The following is a 6,137-nucleotide window of genomic DNA, read 5'->3' as shown; positions in this document are numbered from 1 at the left end:
GTTTGATTGCTGGTCCTGTCTCTATTTCTTCTGCTGGTGTGGAAGTCACAACTTCTCCCACTTCTCCGTGTTGCATTTTGGGTGATTCATCATATCAACTTTTTCTTCACCCTTCCTTTTTCTTTTATGTCTAGTCTGAGGTTTGTTTGTTTTTTGTTTGTTTGGGGTCAGTCTTAGAGGATTCTCCGTTCTCAGTTTTTAGAGGATTCTTGGACTCTTATTTGGTACAAGAGAGAAAATAAGGTGATCAGGGTGGTGAGGGAGCTCCAAGTTGTGGTAGAGAGAACAGAGAAGTTAAAAGAAATGGAGAAAAGAAAATAAAAAAGAAAAGAAACCAAAGCATTTTTAATAGGAATTCTGGAAGAAGACAGTTGGAGAGGGAATATTTGAGGAGATAAAGTCTGAAGGAGAACTTCCCTGGGGGCCCAGTGCTTAAGAACCCACCTGCCTGAACTGAATCCTGAATCCTGCAGGGATTCAGTTCAGTCTCTCAGTCGTGTCCGACATTTTGTCACCCCATGGACTGCAGCATGCCAGGCTTCTCTGTCTATCACCAACTCCTGGAGCTTGCTCAAACTCACGTCCATCAGGTTGGTAATGTCATCTAACCATCTCGTCCTCTGTCGTCTCCTTCTCCTCCTGCCTTCAACCTTTCCCAGCAGCAGGATCTTTTCCAATGAGTCAGTTCTTTCTATCAGGTGGCCAAAGTATTGGAGCTTCAGCTTCAGCATTAGTCCTTCCAGCGAATATTCAGGACTGATTTCCTTTAGGATTGACTGGTTTGATCTCTTTGCAGTCCAAGAGACTCCCAAGAGTCTTCTCCAACAAATGCAAGGGACACGGGTTCAATTCATGTGCCATGGAATTCTCCAGGCAAGAATACTGGAGTGGGTAGCCATTCCCATCTCAGGGGATCTTCCTGACTTAGGGGTTGAACCCGTGTCTCCTGCATTGCAGGCTGATTCTTTACTGTCTGAGCCACCAGGGAAGCCCTTATTTATGTAGTCTTTAAGTGGTATTTAGTTTATTCATATTTAATGCCATCATCAACATAGCTTGCATTTAGATCTTTCATCTTGATATATGTTTCTCTTTTTAATTTCCTGCTTTATTTTAAGTGACCAAGTAATTCTTTAATTTCTATTAACTCTTTAAGTATATGTTTTTGTATTATTTTGGGTGTCACTAGAAATTACAGTATGTATCTTTAACTTGTCACAGTTCAATTTCCAATTATATCATCAAACTCTTTGCAAGATGTAGGCATGCCATGATTATATACGTAATTCCACTTATTCCGCTCCCACTCCTTGGGCTCCTTTATTCCTCTGCTTTGAACGAGTGTAGTCTAAATCTATATTTGTTATATATTTACACAAGCATAGATATGTGTCTGTACACAAAATACGCACATATTAAAAATAAATAAATCTCTTATTTTTACCCATACATTGCACTTTCTATGGTTTTCCGTGTTTTTGCTTTGTTTTTTCTTCTGCATACTTGAACTATTTTCTGAAATTGTGTATTGTTCCCTGAAGTTCTTTTAGCATTTCTTATACTACAGATTTTCTGGCGACAAAATCTGAAGTTTCCTTTGACTGAAATTATCTTAATCTAGCTTCCATTTTTGATGTAAACTTTGGTAAGATATAGAATTTTATATTAACAGCTTTTTTAAAACTGTATTTTTGAAAACTTTATTTCACTCTGAGAAATCCAGTCATCACTCTTTTCATACTTTCCTTACATATGACCTGGCTGGGGTTTTTTTTGTTTTATTTTTGGCTACTTTAAGATTTTCTTTCCAGTTTTGGTTTTCAGCAGTTTGCCTCTGATGTGATAGGTGTGACTTTAAAATTACTTTTTAAAGGCTTATCATGTCTGAGCTTCTTGGATCTGTATATTGATATATTTCATCAATTTCAAATTTAGTAACTTGTGTCTTAAAATAATTTTTATCCTGTATCTTTCTTCTCCCCTTTGGGGATTTAAATAATTTATATTTTTTGATAATATGTGTCTTGGGTATTTTGTTTTGTTTTTTTACTTTTTTATTTGCTATTATCAGTATAGTGTCTATTGACTTGCCTTTGATTCTGTGATTCTTTTCTCTGTCCAGTATGCTAATAAGCTCCTCAATTGCATCTTCCCCTCTGACATCACATAATTCCATCATGATAGTTCCATTTCATTTTCCTTTTTACTGTTTCCACTTATGTGGAAAGTCTTTATCTGCTTATGCTTGTCATCCACGTCTTCCTCTAGATCTTTCATCATAAATTCTTTAGAATCCCTGAGTGATAATTCTAACGTCTGAGTCATTTGCCATATTTGTTTCTATGAACTGTTTCCTTTTCTAAATGTAGTCCTCTTTTCTCACTTCTCTGTGTATCTTGTGATTTTTTAAATTTTTATTTTATACTGAACATTGTGATGGGATAAGGCATGTCCACCTCCTGGAAGGACATGCCCCATAAGTTTGATGGTTTGAGACTGAGTTAATCTAATGTGTAGCTGAGCTGTCCCTGGACTCTGTTGTGGAGTTAGAATTTTAAGTTAGACTCAGTTCACCACTGAATTTTACACATTGTGGAGGTGGGCTTGGGACTTTGCCTTCAGAAGGCTTGGGGTCTGAGCACCAGTCAGACTCTTTAGATCTCTTTGTGCATCACAAGGCCAGCTACAAGCTTTCCAAACCACGGCAATGCTGTTTCTGCTTTGCAGCCTGCCTGCCAGCATTTTGAGTTTCTGGCGCATTCTCTTTGCTCTCTAGACCTATTCTTGGCTTTATGCACCTAGGGCATCTCTTTCTGCCTTAGGGCATGGCCCTCTCAGCATTTGTACTTGGTGAATGTCCAGGGATTTTGTAGGGATTCATCTCAGTCCTCCTGTTCTTCTCCCAGCTTTCAGCATTTACTATGTTGCTAAATATATTCTTGCCTTCTTAATTTCCTACCATATATTTCCCTTTTTCTATTTATTAATTACATATTAATAAATATTCTATGTTATTAGTATTATATTTACATTTATGACATCTTCCTATATTGATATCTTAAATGCAATTTGGGGGGAGAAAAGGAGGCATAAAAAACAAAGAAGCATGCTTGCTTTGGCAGCACATATACTAAAATTGGAACAGTACAGAGAATATTTTCTTGGCTCCTGCACAAGGATGACATGCAAGTTTGTGAGGTGTTCCATATTTTTAACTGACCCACAGACATAGAAAACAAACGTATGGTTACCAAAGGGGAAAGTGGGGGAGGGATAAATTAGAAGTTTGGGATTAGCATATACACACTGCTGCTGCTGCTGCTAAGTCACTTCAGTCGTGTCTGACTCTGTGTGACCCCATAGACGGAAGCCCACCAGGCTCCCCTGTCCCTGGGATTCTCCAGGCAAGAACACTGGAGTGGGTTGCCATTTCCTTCTCCAATGTGTGAAAGTGAAAAGTGAATATACACACTGCTCTCTGTCAAATAGAAAACCAGCAAGTACCTACTGTATAGAATCAGAGCTATATAATTGAACTGTATTTGATATTTTGTAGTAATCTATAAGGGAAAATTTGGAGAAGGAAATGGCAGCCCACTCCAGTGTTCTTGCCTGGAGAATCCCAGGGACGGCAGAGCCTAGTGGGCTGCCGTCTATGGGGTCTCACAGAGTCGGACATGACTGAAGCGACTTACCAGCAGCAGCAGCAGCAGCAGCAGCATAAGGAAAAATAATCTGAAAAAGATAGTATATATTATAGATATATAATATACACATGTGTATATATATATATATATTTGACTCTCTTTGCTCTACTCCTGAAACTAACACAATATTATAAATCAACTATACTTCAATAAGAAAAACAAAAGAAAAGAAGAAGCAAATAAATATTGGAGGAAACATCCCCCAATTCTATAAACCTTACCTAAATAGATAATTTCCCATACTTAAGTTTGGAAATGAAATTATATAGCTCTGATTCGAGGTGAATTATCAGTGAGGGTCCACTAGAGAAACAGAACCAGTCAGAGATAGATGGCTAGATGATAGAGGTGGATTTCAAGGGATTAGCTCACATGATTATGCAGTTGTGGTGAGTCTGAAATCCATAAGAAAAGCCATCAGGACAGGGTAGATGCTGTAGGGCACGGTCTGATCCTGTAGTCCACAGGCAGGATTTCATCTTCAGGGAACACTCATTTCAGCTGTAAGTTCTTTCATCTGACTGCTGCTGCTGCTGCTAAGTCACTCCAGTCGTGTCCGACTCTGTGCGACCCCACAGACAGAAGCCCACCAGGCTCCCCCGTCCCTGGGATTCTCCAGGCAAGAACACTGGAGTGGGTTGCCATTTCCTTCTCCAATGTGTGAAAGTGAAAAGTGAAAGTGAAGTCACTCAGTCATTTCTGAGTGGACTGCAGCCTACCAGGCTCCTTTGTCCATGGGATTTTCTAGGCAAGAGTACTGGAGTGGCTTGCCATTGCCTTCTCCGTTCATCTGACTAGATGGTGCTTGCCCAGATTATCTGGGGTAATCTCTTTTACTTAAAGTCAATTGGTTGTTGATGTTCATCACATCTACAAAGTAACCTTCACAGCAACAGCCACACTAGTGTTTGACTGAGTGCCTGGGTGCTACACCTAGCTCAAGGTTGACATGTAAAACTGGCTGTCATGGTAGATAAGGGCATACCCTGAAGCTGAAGCTCCAGTACCTTGATCACCCGATGCAAAGAGCTGACGCATGGAAAAGACCCTGGTGCTGGGCAAGATTGAGGGCAGAAGAAGAAGGGGGCAACAGAGGATGAGATGGTTGGAGGGCATCACTGACTGGGTTTCAGCAAACTCCAGGAGACAGGGAAGGACAGGGAAGCCTGGCGTGCTGCAGTTCATGGGGTTGCAAAGGGTCAGGCATATTCTACAAGGCAGTACAGTATGTAGTAGGGAGTAAACATTAAGGAAGAAAATAGATGCAAGTGAGAAAATGAAAGGGTTCCTAACTGTTAATCATCCCACAGAAATACAGGCAGGGTGTCCTCGACGGTGCCTGGGTCTGTCATTCAAGCGACCTCTCTGTGTATCGCGATGCTCCTTTCTTATAAGTCTGAGAGGAATCCTACTAAACAGGGGAATAAACATTCAGTCTGGGTTCAGGTGTCAGCTGCTTCTGGGATTGTCTGAGAGAGCCAGCTGCCCAGCACCTGGAGACTCCGAGGCCCACGGGAAGCCCTTCTGTCAGGGCGAGAAGCCTCCCTCAAATGCAGCCCTTATGCCCGCAGAAAGGGGGCTGCTTCCAGCTGGCCCACTGCCCAGGTTGCTCTGAGTGAACTCCTGGGGCCCCTCTCAGATCATTCTGCTCATTGCACCCCAAAAGTCTTCAGGGGATACATCAAAATTTTCACAGAAGACATTTTGTTTTGGCAAGATAGTTATTTGGTATAGTCCTGTTTTCCCCACTACCTTTCTGCATTTACAAAAGTTTTTACAATGCACATATATTAATTTTATAATAAAAAAGTCAATGCAATAGCATTTTTCATTTAAAAATTTTATTTATTGTATTATTGGTGTCTAATTGCTTTATAACATTGTGTTAGTTTCTGCTGTACAACAAAGTGAATCAGCTAAACGTGTACATATATTCAGGTTTCCCAGGAGGTGCTAGTGGTAAATAACCTACCTGCCAATGCAGGAGACATGGATTTGATCCCTGGGTAGGGACAATCTGCTGGAGGAGGGCATGGCAACCCACTCCAGTATTCTTTCCTGGAGAATCCCATGGACAGAGGAGCCTGGTGGGCTACAGTCCATGGGGTCTCAAAGAGCTGGGCCTGACTGAAGTGACTTAGCATTCACATATATATACCTGCTCCCTCTTGAACCTCCTCCCCGCTCCTACCCCTCCATCCCACCCTTGTAGGTCGTCACAGAGCCTGGAGCTGAGCTCTCTGTGCTATACAGCAGCTTCCCGCTAGCTATCTGTTTCACACATGGCAGTGTAATATATGTCAGTGCTTCTCTCTCAGTTTGCCCCACCCTCTCCTTCCCTTCCCTTGGAAATTAGTTTATATTCTGTTTTCCTTTTCCGTGTCTTCACCTATAATTACCAGCAGCATCTTCCTGATACAGCCTGGAGGA

The 6,137-nt window shown here is 41.2% G+C and overlaps 1 non-coding gene across 1 annotated transcript; it reads left to right on the top strand.

Annotated features, from left to right (window-relative positions):
• Positions 1 to 3,106: 3,106 nt before the first annotated feature.
• LOC129554100 (U6 spliceosomal RNA) lies at positions 3,107 to 3,213 on the top strand. The gene has a single exon (XR_008685564.2). It is a non-coding gene; the product is annotated as a U6 spliceosomal RNA (small nuclear RNA).
• Positions 3,214 to 6,137: the final 2,924 nt, after the last annotated feature.

This window comes from Moschus berezovskii, chromosome 1, assembly GCF_049115385.1.
Source record: "Moschus berezovskii isolate FMDL1 chromosome 1, NW_MosBer_1.0, whole genome shotgun sequence".
In the NCBI taxonomy this organism is placed as follows: Eukaryota; Metazoa; Chordata; class Mammalia; order Artiodactyla; family Moschidae; genus Moschus; species Moschus berezovskii.
Note: the sequence above shows the minus strand (reverse complement) of the source record. Positions and strands in the feature narration are given on the sequence as shown.